Source organism: Camelus bactrianus, chromosome 1 (assembly GCF_048773025.1).
Source record: "Camelus bactrianus isolate YW-2024 breed Bactrian camel chromosome 1, ASM4877302v1, whole genome shotgun sequence".
Taxonomy (NCBI): domain Eukaryota; kingdom Metazoa; phylum Chordata; class Mammalia; order Artiodactyla; family Camelidae; genus Camelus; species Camelus bactrianus.
Window position 1 is genome coordinate 23,758,034 of NC_133539.1, and position 18,279 is coordinate 23,776,312.

At 36.8% G+C, this 18,279-nt stretch overlaps 1 long non-coding RNA gene across 1 annotated transcript in view; it reads left to right on the forward strand.

Moving 5' to 3' along the window:
- Nucleotides 1–8,425, forward strand: part of LOC105073068 (uncharacterized) — a 60,409-nt gene extending 51,984 nt beyond the window's left edge. Inside the window, exons 5-6 of the long non-coding RNA XR_012506163.1 lie at nt 5,139–5,208; nt 6,314–8,425. This is a non-coding gene — a long non-coding RNA (uncharacterized LOC105073068). The remainder of the gene's footprint in view (nt 1–5,138; nt 5,209–6,313) is intronic.
- Nucleotides 8,426–18,279: the final 9,854 nt, after the last annotated feature.

Genomic DNA, 18,279 nt, shown 5'->3' on the forward strand with positions numbered 1-18,279 from the left:
CCGGTGTTTATCTGGGGGGGTGGGGGGGTGGTGGAAGTTTGATTATACACGTCCATCTTTACAAGTTCACTTTTAGCTTTAAGATATCCGGATTGCCTTTTTTCCTTTTTGCTCATTCATCCCCTTGACTTAAAGTCTAGGTGGACAGACCATTTTGAAACTTTAATAGAATGATTTTGATAGGGTTCAGGACACACTAACCCAAAATATGGCACTCTGGAATAGTGAAGACGTTAAGCTGAAGGAGTTTGAGAAAACAAGAGAGCAGGCAGGTCATCTGACCTCTGGTAGCCCGTCAGTTTCCTCTATGACCGTCTACTTCTCATAAAACCTAGCATCAAATGCTCAGGTCTGTTACTTTGGGTCTTCTTTTTGTTACAGAAATTTCTTTATAAATGTAAATTTCCTTTACAAAAAGGGAAATTCATACTTTGCATATTTTGGAAGTTAGGGGGAGGCAGAGAGCTTTCTCTGTGCCTGCTGGTTCTCAGTTGCCTTTAGTTCTAAATAATCCTTCTGCCGAAGAGGCATATTTTGAGATGGGATATTCTGGTATTTTTCACCATGAATAAACTATAGGATTTACTTAGGTGGAGAACAATATCAAGGAATTTTCAAGTCGAGATAACATCATAAGCGAAAAAAAAGTATGAAAGAATATAGATCATTTGGAAGAATAACTCTGTTTTAACAGTGTGGGGCATTTTAAATAAATGAAAGAGGAGTGAAACCACAAGTTTCTCCTCAAAAGGATAAGGATGGGGTAAGGGCCACACAAGTTACAAAGGTGGTAACATGTTTGCGTGAAGGAGATTTAATACTCCTTGGTGCTGAAGAAGAAATCGCGGTGGAAAAATTTGCCATTACTTAAAAAGGTCAGAAATAGTTGGGTAAAAAACAAATGATTAGAAAACGTACTATCTTTGCAAAATTTGCGGTGATACCAAAAAAACTGGCAAGTGTCCATGGTGTTTAAACAGTTTCAACAGAAAGACTTCTAAAAATCCTGTGTTTTCTGGGATGGGTAGGAATGGTGTGGTGTACTGGGTAAAATGTTTCATTTTTGATTAACACCATATAATAAGCATCTTGCTATAGATTTAAATACTTTTCTACAATGTAGTTTAAAATGGCTGAATGCATTTAATTGCATAAATATATCATAATTTATATAACAAATTTCAAAATCTTAGGCATTTTAGTTGCTTCCTATTTTTCACATGTGAATAGTATTTCAATAAACATATATTGTATCTCGGTTTTCAAATATTTATAAAAAATCTGTCTTTCCTCTACTGGAATTGAAAGATAATTTTACTATGTATTAAATTTCTATAAATATTTGAGTCTCTTTCTGGACTTTATGTTGTTTCATTGTTCTGCCTGCTTTTCCTTTCACACTATTTTAAATTTTTCTGTTATTTCTATTAACATCTCATAGAGAAAATCACACTTCATTAAAAAAAAACAAACTCTGGGCAATTCTCTCTTATATCTTCTTCCAACTAGTATTTTTAAGAATTTTGACATCTATTGGACTTGCAAAACATTCATAAATTAGAGGAGAATTGACATTTTAAATATACATAGTGAATCTTCTAAACATTAAGATAGTCCTATTCTTAGTTCACTCTTGGCTTTATTTAAAATGACACTTTTACTTTTACCTTTGATACCAGGTTTTGAATTCTAATATGTAGCCTGTCAGATATTAAGCCATCTAAAAACTAAGATTTTTAAAAAAATCAAGAATAAAAGCTAAATTTTATTAACAAAATACATTTCTGGTATCAAGCTGATCATATAATTTTTCTTCCTTTATGTAGTATATGATAAATAATATTAATAGGGTCTAATTTTGAATTATATCTTGTATTCCTAGAATAACCATACTGGGTCATGAATGGCATATTACCATTTTAAGGTAATTCTCAGTGTTTTGCTAATATTTTGTTTGTAATTTTTATACCTAAATTCTTAAATGAGATTTGTCTATGATTTCTTTGCTTTTATTTATTTTTTAAAGGCTATGTTTTTACTGTCTTTAGAAAATAACTCTACGAAATTTCCATCTTTAAATATGCTCTATAACCATGCTGTCCAATACACACTGAGGAATTGAATATGGCTCATCTGAATTGAGGTGTTCCGTAAGTGGTACATACATGTCAGATTTCAAAGACTTAATCTGAAAAAAAATACAAATATCTCATTTTTATATTGATTATATATTGGAATAATATTTTGAGTGTATCTGCTTTTATAAAACCTAATTATTACAGTTAATATATTATTACAATGATATACTTTTACAAAATTCAGTTTACCCAGTTTTTATCTCTTATGCCTTATTATATTTCTATTGTATGGCTCCTCTTTGTAATAGTCTAAATAGGAAATGAATGATTTAGTTCTTAGAAATTTGAAAGGAATCATCTGTCACAGTAACTAAAGAAGAGTATTACCAGGGCATGAACAGACAGACAAATTCATGTAACAGCATTGAAAGTGCATAATTTGCATGTTTTTAGGATAATGATACTTCAACAACAATTTTAACGTATTTTTGTTTGTGGAAACTTTCTGCCACGTTTTCAATTTTTAATAGCTCATATTTTCCTAGAAAATTATTTTTCACTCAGATTTTCAAAGATTTTAGCATAGAGTTATACATTCTTTAGCCTTGCTATCTATGGTGATGTTCCCAACAGGGGGTGATTGGCCTCTCCTGGGGACATTTGGCACTGTATGGAGATATTTTTGTAGCTCAGAGATGGGTGGGAGTGCTTCTGGCATCTAGCTGGTGGACTTCAGGGATGCTGATAAACATTTTACAATGCAGAAAGCAGCCCCCTGTATAGCAAGGAATTTTCTGGCCCAAATGTCAGCAGTAATATTGTTGAGAAAATCTGATCTATAATAATATCCTCAGTCTCCTTTGGTGTGTTTCAAATTTAGGTTTTTGCCTCTTTTCCTTTCTTTTTCACCCCATTTAGCTCTTCTAGAGCTTTGCTTATCCTGTAGGTCTTTTTAGCAAACTAGTGCTTGGATTTATCATTTTTGCATTTTAATATTTTATAATTCGTTTAATTACAGTTCTTCATCTCTATTAATTCTCCTTTCTGTGCCTACTTCCTAGTTTCATGTTGTTCTTTTTTATATTCTTAAGTGATATTCCTTTGTTAAGCATAAAATGCTCTTCATTTTCCTATGAGTGCATTTTTTACCTGGTCCCATAAGATATTTAAAATATTTTGTTGAATGATAACTAATATACATGGAGAAAAGTACACATACCATGGGTATAAAGCTTAATGAATGTTTTCAGACTGAATATGTTCATATAAGCCGTCCCAAGTGAGCAAACCTGCGTGACCTGCACTTGGATCAAGAAACAGAATACACCAGCTTCCCAGAACCCTCCCTTCTAGTCACAGCCCTCTTACAAGGAACTCAACAGCATAGATTAAGTTTTCCTTTTTTTTGTACTTTATATAAAGGGAAAATGCAGTTTGTAGTCTTCCACGTGACATCTTTGGCTTAACGTTATTTATGAGCTACATTCTCATTGCTAGACAGTATTTCATTCTGTGACCACATCACAATTAGTTTATCCATTCTGGACATTTGGATCCTTTCTACTTATACAGTATCATATATAGCGTCGCTATGAACATTCTAGTAGCTATGTTTCGGTGAACATACAGATGCATTTCTGTTGGGAATATACCTGGAATATACGTATTCAGCATTAGTTGATACTGCCGGTTTTCCAAACTGGTTGTTACGTTTCATGCTTATCAGCAAGGATGAGACATTTGGTTACTCCGTATCCTTGCCAAAATTTGATATTGATGTTCTTTTTAATTTTAGCCATTCTGTGAGTGTGCAGTGATTTCACATTATAGATTTAATTTGTATTTTTCTGTTGTCTAGCAAAGTTAGTATTTTTCCTAGTTTATTGGCCATTTAGGTATTTTCTTTTTGAAGTGACTTCAAATTTTTGTCCACGTTTTGATCGTATTCTCTTAAAGATTTTTTTTAAAGTTTCTTTCTGCTTATGAGATTTTTGTTACCTATCTGTATTATCAGTATCTTCTTCTTCTCTGTAGGTTTTCTTTCACCCTCTCAATGATCTCTTTTTGATAAACATAGTTTTTAATTTTAATATCGTTCAGTGTATCACTTTGTTTCCTTTGAAGAGGTGTTTTTATTTCTTGTTTAAAACATCTTTGTTTATTCTAAAGCCATAAAGATGTTCTTCATTGTTGTATTTGTTAAGTTTTATTGTTTTACCATGATCACTTAGGTTTCATGAATAGACGTATCACTGTTTATATTCAGGAGAATTTAAAAGTGCACTCAATTTCTTCTTTCATGAGTTAATTAGGACAGTGTTTTAAAGTTTCCCTGTAGTCTGATTTTTTTTTTTTGGCTTGTTTATCTTTTACTAGTAATTTTGAATTTTTTTGTGTGCATCCATATGGTTCATACAATTTCTACCTTTGATAATTTATTGAGTTTCTCAGACATAGTATGTTATTATTTTTTTGTAAATATCCCTAAGACATTTAGAAAGAAAGATTATTTTCTGTTGATGAAGTTCGAAATTCTGTATATAACATTATTAGTTATAGTTATAGCTATTAATATTGAATGAGTACTTACATATTGCCCCAAACCCTGCTAGTAAATGGGGGAAACACATTTGGTACCCAGGTTGTATCATTCTTTAGGCAATGTCCTTAACCACTTTATACATATTTCTTTATCACTAAATTATTGTTTTTATATTTTCTATTTTCTAAATTAACATATTAAATATGATATCAATGGTTTTATATACTAAACTTTTGTCTTGAATGACCAAAGGCTGAAAACTTTAAATATTTCTTACCATGATTACATTTTCTCAATTTTACACGGTTCCATTAGATTTTACATGGTTCCATTAGATTTTGTTGTTTTTGCAGTGCCATGGTGTATAGAACATAAAAGTTCATACCTTTTACAAATTTATTATGGATTTTGCCTGCAAAAGATTGACCGGGTTAACAGGTGTAAGGTATTTGAAACAGTGCTTGCTTCGTACATTGTAACCATGCTGAAAACACTACTTCTGTTTTCTCCCTTCTTAGATTTCCGATCTTGATTGGGTGTCCATGAGCTGTTACTTTCTTCTTGCACTTTTTATGGAAGTCTACTTAGGTATTTATTTCTGCATTTATTTTTTCTTATACATGTGTTAGCTTGACTGGATATGGAATTCTTGGATCATAGAGTGATTTTCATGAACTCTGAAGGTATTGCTCCATGATCCTCTGACATTTAGTATTGCAGAAAAGTTTGATGCCAACTTTCCTTTATACATCACTTGTCTGCACCCCAACCATGTTAATGCCTATGAAACTTATTTTGTCTAGGCCTGAAATTTAAATACGTCAACCAGCTATATCAGGCTTAAATCTGTTTTAATTAAATGTCATTTATATTTCTAAGTACATGACTTGCTCCAGTACAGATAAATTTTATTTTCTAATATTTTTTTCTTTTTAATAGGTAAAAATATATTGGTTTTAGGTGTACAATATAATAATTTGTAATATACGTATATTGTAAAATGATCACCACAGTAAGTCTACTTAACATTACCACACATAGTGTCAATTGTTTTTTGGTGATGAGAACTTTTAAGATCCATTCTCTTGACAACTTTCAAGTATTTTGAGCGTATTATAATATAATACTATTCAGTATAGTTACTATGCTGTACATTACACTACCAGAACTTACTTATTTTATAACTGAAAGTTTGTACTTCTTTACCACATTCAGCCATCTCTTTCTTTCTTCTTTTTCTTTTTTGCTGTTCCATCTGCTGAGTCTTTCTAGACTTCTTTTTTGTTTGCTTTCATTCTGCTTTTATTTTTTTCAGTTTTATTAGGTAGGATTATTACAGTTCGACTGCACGTATACATTATATTGCATGTAAATACATATATACAGTATACTGCACATTTTTTTAGTTTGCATATATGTACTAATCATTGTTTCTAAAAAGAGATTAGAGCTTTAGCTTTTTAAACTTTACATAGTTATCAAAGGAATAAAGCCAACTACAAAATAAGCATCAACAGAATGCGGTAATCCAACCATAAAGGACAGTCACATGTGCTTACACATAATTCAAGAAATCAGTCATCTAAGTTATAAATAATAAGTAGTTCATTTGTGTTATTATTATTATTATTATTTTAGATTCCTCATATAAGTGATGTCTTATGTCATTTTTGTTTTGTTTTGTTTTTCCCAGCCCACTTCACTTAGAATGACGATCTTCAGGTCCATCCATATTGCTGCAGATGGCATTATTTTATTCTTTTTTATGGCTGAGTCTTGTTCTTTTGTGTTTCCATACAAATTTTAACATTTTTTGTTTCAGCTCTTCTAGACTTCTTATAAAACTTATTTTAGATTTCCTGAACTTGTCTTCCAATTTTTTTTAACTTTGCTGGTAACATTTTCTACTTTCTTTGGAAGTTCTGGAAGAATTTCTCTAGAGCTTATTTTTCTAATCCATTGATTCTAATTCTACAGAATCTTATCTTGTGTTTATGAATTCCATTGCATTAGAAAATTTAATGGTCATATTTTTCTCATCTCAAAGCAACTTTTCATGCTCTCAGATTATACCTTTTTTTCTGATTTCACGCTTTTCTACTCAATAGACAAAATGTCCTCTTGAATCTTTTAGAAAATACATGATGGAGATTTTCTATAGTTTTTTTCCCGCTTTTACTAATAAAGCCACTTTTAAGGGGATGTTTTTTCTACCTGCTCAGCTTAATTGCCTTTTTTTGAACTACTAAATCTTTATAATTTTCTCTTTGTTTATCCTTACAAATAAGCATGTGTGGGTGAGATGGAAAACGAGAGAGATTGATTAGATGAGTAATTGATGAAGGAAATTGTAAGCTTGTCCATATTTGGAGATTTATGTGATTTCGTTCAAAGGTTGTTTTGATTAAACCAAAAAGAAAAGGAGGACAAAGAGGAGAGAATAGAGGGAAGAAAGGAAAGAGAAGAGAAAGAGGAAGAAAAGAAGGAAAGAAAAAGGAGAAGAAAAAAAGGAAGATAGAATTAGCTCTGTAGTTTTATACCGCCAAGTTATGGGCCATTACCTCTGAAGAGGATGGTGTGAATTAAAGCCAGGGGCAGCCACACCGGGGAGTTTTGCCCCTGTGCCAAAGAGAGTCTATTCCTTCTTTGTTTTCTGGGATAATGTCTTTATTTTCTAACTGGTAAGGCTTTTCTCTTAAGAGGCCAGGTATGGCACTGCCCCCATTCTATTTGGCTTGCTCTATATTTCAAGTGTAAACTGTTTAAGTGTAACCGGGAGCAAACTATGCAGAGTAATCTCACCCTTGTTAGCTCTAGATTTTCAGCCCCCTCCCCAAACTCCCTACCATTGTCATAATGACAATTTTCACCCCAGGCTCTGCTGCTCTGTACTCGGGGTCATGAACTGTGAATTGGCCAGCAATTCCCCCAATACAGTGCCAATATAGCAATATATTCTGCAGATATTTCTTGACTTTTCCCACAATAGTTTGGTTTCCTTCCCTGATTTTCAGAGCTGATTCAGATTCTCCACACTTTTTGAATTCCTTTGGACATTCCATTGGGAATTTGGGAGAATGAGAAGTTAAATGCAAGGATTCAAAAGTCCGTCTTTTTAAGTTAGAATAGCTTATTTTCGAGCATTATGTCACAATGAGCACTTTATCAAATCAGTAAGAGTTGTTGACATATCTCCTAATTCTTGTGGTCCTAAACTCTGGTCTACAGACCAGCTGCATTGGGGATTGCTTTATGACCTGGGGATTCTCAAATCCCACCTCAAAGATTCTAACAGAGTACATTTTAGTCTTTTCTTTATGAGAGCAAATGTAAATTAATTTTTCTTTTAGACTTTCATGACAGTTATTAAGATAACTAGAGACCCCCTGAAGTGTGGCAACAAGAAATTACTGCTCTAACTGTAGGGTGGGTGTAGCTACATCTGAATAGGACACTATTTGAAAATGAAATAGTAATCCCCTACAAAGTCTTCACTGGAGTCCTTAGATCTGGAAAAGTAATTTCATCATTTGTTGGTGATTATTCGGGAAAATCCTATTGTGTCTTTTTAAGATGATAGTTGGAACTGTTGGAGGGAAAATGAAGAGGAACAGCTGGAGGCTTTGCAAGTACTTTCATGAGCAGAATGTTCCATGCCAGGAGGGAATGCATTTTATAAGAATTTTAAAATAAAAAATGTTCTGCTTCATGAATACATTTTTATCAGTGTTATTTAGACACTTCAATACTGATTGAGTTTATCTTCTGGGGCAACAAGCATAGATACACCTATTACTAAAGATTTAGTTGACACTTTCTGGTTTTATTTGGAGAAAGAGGGGTTGGCTATTTAGACTAGTTCATAATTCAAATCCACTGAAATTGATTAGAAATGTTTATGCTTAAAATGACCTATGCAAATACAAGAAAATAGAACACATTTAACAACCCTTTTAACCTAGGAACTCTGCCCTCCGGCGTTTAAGCATCTGGTTTCCCTTTCTTGCCAGCCAAAACTAACAGCCAGAGCCCCTTAAGAAGAGGGATTAGATGTAAAATCCTGGTAAATCCCATTCAGTTTGAGCTCTGTACCAAGAACAGAAGGACATTTGTTGTCCATCTGTCTTTGTATGAAATGGGAGACTTCGGTGCTAGCACCACAGTGCAGTAGAGGGTCTGAGTCTATCTTTTAGTGTATTTTTATTCAAGCTGCAATCCCACGATGCAGATATATATCACTCTGTGGTCTGAAATCACCAAAATAAAATTGCTTAAGGCCTCTTTATAATTCTGGGCTAACAAAACAATAACACCCACATCTCAGTGGTTTGTGTGATTACACACACAAATTGCAGGTTTTCTGTTAGGTTTACCACTCCCCTAGGAACTTTAAATCTCATTGTTGCTGGTCTCTAATTCCTTCACCTTCTTATTCTAAGTGAAACTTGGGATTGAAAGCAAAAAAGCATTTGCAAAGTTTAGAGGTTCAGAACTCCACCTAAGAAAATGAGTTAACATGCAAATCCTTTGTGTAGATCATTGCATCATCAAGATGAGAACAAAAAAGCATTTATTAAATTTAATTATAGAAGGTGTGCATACAAAATAGGTAGGAAAAGAGCAATTTAGGCATAAAACATAAGTCAAGGATGACTGCACGAAAGGCATTTAAAACAATAGTAAGAATACGTATGAGGACCTGCCCTGTGTTTCAAAGCCACTAGGTCCTCCTAGGGCACAAAGTGTCCATGCACACACACACTGTGGCCTTTGCACTGTACTAGCTTTCTATTGCTACATAACAAATTGCCACAAATTGAGCAGCTTACCACAACATTCATTTATTATCTCACAGTTTCTATGGGTCAGGAATCTGGCATGTTTTAGTTTGGTTCCATGTTCAGTGCCTCCTGTGACTGAAACGAAGGTCTCAGCTGGCTGCATCCTCATCTGGAGGGTAAAATGGGGAAATCCACTTCCAAGCTCCCTCAGGTTGTTGGTGGAATTCATGCTTGCAGCTGTGTAACTGAGGCCCCTATTTTCTTTCAAGCTGTTGGCCAGGGGTCACTATCAGCTCCGTCACCCAGAGAGCTTTCCTTCACCCAGAGGGCTCCTTCCACAGGCCTTCCACAACATGACAGCTTACTTCCCTAAAGTCTTCACTTGACTAGGTCAGGCCCACCATGATCATTTCCCTTTTAATTAACTAAGAGCCAACTGATTAGGGACTTTAATTATATCTGTAAAATCTCTTCACTTTGCCAAACAATGTAACCTAATCATAAGATTAGCAGTTTATCATAATCACAGATTTTGACGGCACTCCAGGAGAAAATTCAACAAGGCATGTAAACCAGGGGACAAGGATTTGGGGGAACTGTCTTAGAATGCTGCCTACCACAGGCCCCTAGTATTTATAAGCTCTGTCTAAATCCATATACCCTGACCCACTTTGCATTCAAATGCACAACCTATGTTTGATCTTTACAAATTCAAAGCCTTTTTGTAAATTATGGTTCCACTATACTCCTAATCCTTTGTCACTGCTTGTGATCCCTCAAGGCCCGGGCTGCTGTCAGTTGTTTTGGTTGGAGACCTTACATGGCCTTTTGTACTTGGCCAGTTTCCCCTTGAGAATAAACTCAAGCCAAAGAATTCACCTGGAGTCAAGATGCTCCCTGATTGTTGAACACTTGCTTGATGAATAGCTCAGATGTGTGCAAGGTCTGTGATCTGAAGCAAGAGGGAGAGGGAGGAGCAATGGAAATCCCTCCAGAACCAGAGGTATGTGTATGAACTTCCACACACCCGACTGATGTGCAGCCAGAGGCTGTAGATTGTGAGGAAGATGGGAAGAGTCCCTTCTGCCTAGTCAGCCTTGTAGTTCCGGGATTGGTAGAGTCCCTTGTTAGGTGTTAAATGTGCTTTGAAGCTGCTGGGTGAGCTAGGGAGGGTGAGTCTTTCAGGTCAGGTGGCCCCAGGGACTGTGTGCCACCTAGAATGGGCATTTTCCTAGAACACGTATTTTAACTCAGAATACATTTCTCCCTAGACACCTTGTTTTAGACAATGTTTTGGTTACTACAAACTCTTTAACAAAGAAAACAGATGAGAAGATGGCATAAATGCAGAAGAGTTCAAAATGACTGCGTGTCCATATCACATGTCTACCATCTCTTCTCTTTGGAGACCTGACCTAGGTCCTCAACCAAACTGAGCAGGGAGGTCCTGTTTTGGAGTGTAAAATGTTGTCCTACTTTCTAAAATTACTTTTTGGGGGTAAGAGTTAACTGATGTGGAAGTCAGTTTTGCTGTTCATCACATGGCTCAGCAATTCCACTCAGGTATATATCCAAAAGAATTGCAAACCGGTGCTCAAACAAAAATTTGTATGTGAATATTTACTGCAGCATTATTCCCAATAGCCAAAAGGTGGAAACAGCCCAAATGGTTATGAACTCACGAACGCAAACACAGAACGTGTTATGTTTATAGAATGGAATATTATTCCACCTTAAAAAGGAATGACTGAAATTCTGAAATAAGCTACAACATGGATGAATCTTGAAAATATTATATTTTTTCACAATTTTATAATTGAAAGAAGTACAGAAGACTACAGGCTGCATGATTCCATTTATATGAAATACCCAGAACAAGCAAACTTACAGAGACAGAAATAGATTACCGAAATAAATAAATAAAATAGAAAACTGTCGTTTAGGGTTAAGGGAATTGGGTAGGGAGGTGACAGCTAAATGATATGGGATTTCTCTTTGTGGTGATTTAAAAATGTTCTAAAGTAGCTGGGGTGGTGGTTGTATGTATCTGTAGACATACTGAAAACCATTGCATCATGTATTTTAAATGAGTGAATTGTATGGTATGTGAACTGTATGGTATGGTATTTCAGTAAAGTTGTTAATAACAAGAGTTAATAACTGCTAAAAGGAAATCATGTTGGGTAACCGGAGGTAAAACATGAACTTCAGACCCTTTCTTCCAAGCCAAAGAGGCGGAGCCTCAGATATGACAAGCAACCTGCCTCTGGCTGAATCTTTTTCATTCATGAAAAACACACATTTTTCAATAGTTTTTGATCTGAAGAGCTTTACTGAGTCTATGTTGTCTCTTAGTCAGGTTAAGAGAGCTCTCTGGGAGGCGCATGCGTGAGCTCTGATCTTGGACAGTAACTCATCTTTGCTGTCTGAGGTTACTTCTTTCTCCTACTGCAAAGGCCTTCATGTGGAGGGCTGGGGAGTGGCTGAAGGTGGATGTTTATGGTCGGTTTCCGCGGGATCGTTAAGCAGCTTCACAGTGGCTACAAAGTCAAACTGCAGGTTTCTTGGCCATAAGAAAAGGAAAAGTCGTGTTCTGGAGTCTTGTGGAGCTAAACTGGACCAAGAACGTTGAGGGACAAAGAAAAGGAAAGGAAGCCAATAGCAATGGACACATATGAAGGGAGGTGTGTCATGTATATTCTCATTATAAAGTGTTCTCCACATTAAATAACTGCCACACTTACCTGGTGAACTGGACAATGTCACTCTCACTTTAAGGATGAGACTAGTAAGGCCTGGAAGGATGGCCACAGTGATGGTGGAGATGTCATTTAATCACAGGCCTTTTGGAGTCCTCAAGACTTCCTTCTCCCTGTTCCTGAATACTCTTCCAATCTACTGTCTTCTTCCATTTCTTTTTAAATTTAGGTCGATTTTGCTGATCGTAACTGTGTTGTTCTGAATTTCTTGTATGCGAGTAATTGTTCTGAAGGTTTGATTAGAGGTTAGATTAGGTTCAAGTTCAACTTTTTCCGCAAAATTAATTCAGAGGATGTGTTATGTTCTATCAAGACGGAGTTAAAGTTTTTTTCTTTTTCTTTGTGGTTTTAGCAGCTATTTCTGATCAATACCTACCACTGTTGATGCAAATGGTGAGGTACTAATTAATTCTTTCCTCATTTGTTAGCTGGTTCATTTCTGTAAAGAGAAATTTTCTCTCATCTATATTGGCGACCCCTTGGTGCAGTTCACATAGGAAAGGTAAGAAAAATGCTTTATTCTTTCTCTATATCTAACCATTTTCAAAATAATTGACTGATATCCTAAAGTGGCAACCAATTAGTTTTATTCCAATATCATTATAGACTTAAGACTGAAACGTATTTGGTGTCTTTCAATCCATTGTGGTTATTATCATTATTGAACTCAAATTGTCCTCTCGTTGGTGAGTGACAGCCTTTTGAACTTGGCTCCTTAGTTCCCCAGATGTTGGGGGTCCATACATTGGACTGTGGTTTCTATGTCTGATCCTGTTTGATTTCTACCTTTTGCAGATCTTCCATATTTATGTTTTGTGGATGAAATATCTTACTTATTCCCAAGGTGGTTGCTTATCTGGTCTTTAAAACAATAGCCCTTTGTCCCAGGGGAAAAAGAGATAGTGAGGAAGAGTCAGGAAGGGCTCTTCCTGAGAGTCTCCTCTCTTGGTCTAATTCCTCTCCTTTTTCTTAAAATTTCAGTTTGATTGAGGTATAATTGACAAAACTGTAAGATTTTAAAGGGTGCACTGTGGTGATATAATCAATACCTAAACACTGGATTTCCCCATCTAGTTAACTGACACATCCATGACCTCTCATTTTTATCTTTTTGTTGTTGTTGAGAACATTTAAGTTTTACTCTCTTAGCAGATTTCAGTTATACAATAGTGTTGTTAACTTGAGTTATCACATCTGACCTAATTTCTGAGAGATGTTTCTAAAATGGAAATCAAATTATGCCTCTTCTGTGACTGAAACTCACAGGGGCCCATGTCTCCCATCAGAACCAATTCCAAACTCCTTAAAAGGTGACTTTATCCTCTGAATCTTGCTTACCTTACTCCTGTCTGGCCTCTTGCTCTTGCTGAACTTCAGCCACGTGGAATCTCTTGTAGTTTCCCAAACTTGCCACTGTTTCTCCAGCTTACTGTGTTTTGCTCATTATGCTTTTCTGTCTGATCACCTAGAGCTCTCTGTACCTCTCACCTTGTCTCCTTGACTTCCAGTGTCCTTAGTTCTTACCTCAGAGGTTATTTTCTCCATAGGATCTTCTCTGAACAGGGTGCATATTCTCCTAGTTTCCCTGGGACAGTTCTAGATTATGCCTGATGAAGACCTGTCAATTAATGTCTGTTTATTTTTTAACACCCCCTTTTACTCTCATAAGGGTCGCATACATTATATAACCATCCTATCTCTGAACCCACAATTCCAGGTCTGTGTTATGTACCTCTCTTGTGGCTTTCCATGGCATTCTATAATTGCACCTAGCATTTTCCACATGCAAATTACAGTATCCTATTTACTTGTTTATCTTTGTTGTGGACTGAACTGTGTTCCCTCCAAATTTATATATTGAAGCCCTAACCCCCGATGTGACTGTATTTGGAGATAGGGTCTTTAAAGTGGGAATTAAGGTGAATGAGGTTGCAAGGGTGGGTTCTCATCCAATAGCACTGGCGTCCTTATGAGAAAGAGGAAGACACTAGAGACGCATGCACACAAAGGAAAGGCCAGATGAAGACACAGTGAAAAGGGCCATCCGTAAGCCAAGGAGGGAAGCCTCAGGAGAAGCTAAACCTGCTGGCATCTTGATCTTGGATTTCTAGCATCTTTGAACTGCGAGAAAATAAATTTCTGTTGTTTAAGCCACTTAATCTGTGGTCTTTTTTTTTTTTTTTGGTGGCCCTAGAAAACTAGCAGTCTTCTTCACTACATTGACTCACTCCTTTTTGAAATCCCTACTACCAGTTATAGTGGTATGTTCATGGTGGGCACTGTATCATCAGGGTTCAGTGAGAGAAACAGAACCACTAGGACTGATAAATAACAGGGAAATTATTATGGAGAGTTGACCTTATGTAATGTGGGAGCTGGTTAAATAGTCTATCAGAGTCTGTTGTCTTTATGTGTGAATTAGGAAGGGAGACATGGGGGGACTAAGATGGAGGTGAAGTGAAGACCAAGAAAGAAGTAGAACCCCTGAGGATGAGGCCGGAACTCATAAGAATGGACTAGAAGCCCTGTTGGTCTGGCCAACTCTCCAATGTCAGTGTTGCAGGTGACCTGTAATGGAAGCTTGAGTCCTATATCACAGAACTAAGCATTCCCCTGCCCCAAGAGTTGGAGAAGCTGAGAGGAGCAGGAGGGAGCACGATGGGAACAGGAGGAGTGACGGACAGGGATCAAGGTGAGGCAGCAGGTGGCACAATGTGGCATGTGTTGCAACAGTGCCTAGTAGACAACGTGCACAGATCTTCCAAGTATTAAAGAAAAAAAAGGCTGCTGTTTCACTTCCACTTCTCAGATATTATGCAAACATCACCTGTGGTCCAGACTAATTTGTAATTACACAGTGAAGAGAATTCTGGGAAACGTGGTTCTCCCTTAACTAAGTTGACACGATATGAATCCACTACTGGCTTTGTACTGTTTGTAAGATAAATAAGTGATACTGAAGCTAGTGACGTCCTCACAGCCTCATGGCCTTCTCCGAGAGTGGAAAGGACACAGAGAACCCACCTAGCGTCTTGTCCAGGAGCTTCAGGTGTCAGTCTTCCTTCGAGGTCTTTGAGGGTATTAACATTTTTATGATGAAGTCAGCGTTTTACTATTAAAATAAGGGGGTGGATTAAAAATAATAGATATAATGCTTCAAAAAGAAGATTGGATCATGAGAACTAGCTATAGATTAATTTATAAAGTAGCTAAAACATAGCTGATCGACAATGAATATCAAGTCGTGGTCCTTGTTTCACACACATCCTGATGGGAATGTAATTACAAGTGACCTGGTCTGTGAAATTAGCCAGTTTGCTTTTTCTGTTTTTGACTTTGCCTCTTCGACCTGCTGACTGCCTTTTCACTCATTCAACATGTACCGAAGAAGGAGTAGTGGAAGTGTCTGAAACACATAACATACTGTGACATTGAAACATTTCGTTCTCTCAGTTTCCCAGGGACCAGTAGTTTGAAGTGGAACAGAAAACACCATTGCCATTGATTACTTATATTGAAGGACAATATATGTTTCAACACATTAACTCACAAAAATAATTTATTGCCATAGCACCTAAACAATGCTCTGTAACCAATGACTATAGTTTTTAGACAAGAAAGAATTTTTATGAGTACTGTTCAGTCCCTTTATCTCTGGACACAAAAATTTCATGAACACAGGAGATTTTTCTTTTCTACTTACTAGAGTCACTTCAGGAACCAACTCCAGGATAGTGGATCTGTCATTCATTCTTACATCTTCCACTTGGCCACTGTTGGAGGGGACAGAAGTGCATGCTCAGGCTTAACCAAAGGACCATTCAAAGGCTGAAGACTCAACACATAGATTACTTTGGCAAAATGTCTGCAGTGGGATAATTGGGTAAAATATTATTGTAATACAGTGAGATTTTATTTATCCAATTAAATCTCAGGCATTGTTTTTTTTTAATGTGCCTAATTGCGGGTTGCTAGCATTTCTCTTTTAATTGGCTTTGACTATGCAGAACGATTTTTTAAAAAATCTATCTAGATGCTTCACCAGAATTGAAGAAAGGAAAAATGACCCCCATGACCCTCCTCTCTCATTCTAACGAGGTTAAAAAGTCACAAAACCAGAAATGCACATGGATTTTCTTGACTATTTCTTTTAGTACAATCCTAAGAACGATAACCAACCCTTTGCTTTCAACTACTTCCATGTGGAGTTATGCACAGGGCGCTGCAGGTGGACTTGGCAGTTACATGCGGTGAATTTGCATCCTCTAAAATCAGTGCAGATAGGAGAGAAATAAGCTGAAATAACAAGAATGAGAAAATGGTAATAAATCATAAATGATACTCAGCGAGATCCTGATAAACCACTGGCAAGGATCTAATAAGTCTCTAAAGGTCCATAAAACTCCTTGCTTGCCACCAGCATGGCAAAGAAAGGTGTCCCGTCAAGTCATGCATCTTTGGGTCTCCCAGCGTTACAGCTCACCTCTCTCTCCTCCCAGCTCATCAACTCTCACATCTCTTAGAAATTAAAGGAGCTCTCTCTCCCTGTTCTCATTTGGTCATTGAAAAAGAGAAACTCACTGAAGCCACTAGAGGGATCTCTTTTCTTTGGAAAGGAAAAAAAAAAATCTGTATAATAAATTGTAAACTTGGAGTGACACAGGAAAAAGCCAAGCAGGACCGCAAATTAACTATTGCAGTTTTCAAAGATGTTTCGGTGTCTGCAGAAGGGCCGTGCCCCTGGGGAGCCTGACCTTTCCAAGGGCCTGAGAGTGATGTGGCAAATGTGGACTCTGTCACATAAGCATGCTTTGAACTGCTCGAGTGGGCTTCAATGATAGCTGGAAGAAAGACGGCCCCAGGCTGGAGAAAGGACAGTGACAGTCCAGATCACGAAGGCCACTGGCCACAAGCTCCTATGGAATTTGTAATCCGACTCTAACGGTAGTTTTGAAGAACCTCGAGTTTTGACATTTCAACCCCTAGGCGTTTGAAAAGAATGAGAGCCAGGCAACACTCTCACAGAGACACACAGACACACCGACACACAGACACAGACATACACACATCATCACTTAATACTCACAATTTGTGAAGGAGATATTTGTATTCTCATTTTATATACATGGAATCAGATTTGGGGAAGTTAAGTCATTCCTTCAGCTACTAAGTAGAAAAGCCAACATTTTAATTCAGTTCAGGTACTTTTTCTTTTTCTTAAGTTTCCTGTGGAAATAATCAGAATTTTGAAAGAAAGTGACTGTCCTATTTTAAGGATCTGATAGCTAAGGAATATAATACAGAAGATCATCAGCCATATAATATACAATTTTGAAAAACAGATGTAAGGGAGTCCAGAGAAAACATTTAATAATGTTATACAGAGAGATTTGAAAGGAAAGGTCTCTGGAAAAGGCTAGAAGAATCAAAGAAGTGCAATTTTGACAAAACAGTCACAAAATTCCAGTGAGGGAAAAAGAGAGGCACATCTAAAGGGGTCGGTGTAGAGCGACATAGAAAGGTCTCGGGGGACCTCAGATTTTACAAGATAACGTGAGAAAGACAGCGGGGGCCGCAGATCACTAAGGACCGCGCCGAAGAGTGGAGCAGGTCCATGGAGGGCATGCGATGTAGCTGAGTATCTAATAGGAGCCCTTGAGCACTGCTTAAGACGGCACAGTGTTGAGGCTAGATGAAGAGGAAAATGAAGGAGCAGTAAACTCGGTATGTGGGGCAGATTGGATAAGGATACAGCGGATGAAAAGAGTAAGCAGATCAATACTTATTTTTCTATACATTATCAATCTTTTTTATGTATTGAATGTTCTATCAGAAAAACAGATCAAATTTGGAAACTTAAAAAAAAAAACTTGAAAAGGGTGACACCACTATTATTAAGGAGGTATTCAAACCCAGGAAAGACTGAGCAGGTGCTATTATTGCCTGTTCAACAGTCATCCTCCAGCCCCCCTCCACTCCTGCTCCGTACTAATAGAACCCTGATTTTTTCAAGGATTGGGTGGTTTTGACTTCAAGAGAGAGTAGACTTTTTCTGTACACTGAGAGTTGAATCCTGATTACTCTAAACTTACCCCAGTAATTCCATTTACTTTTAAGGG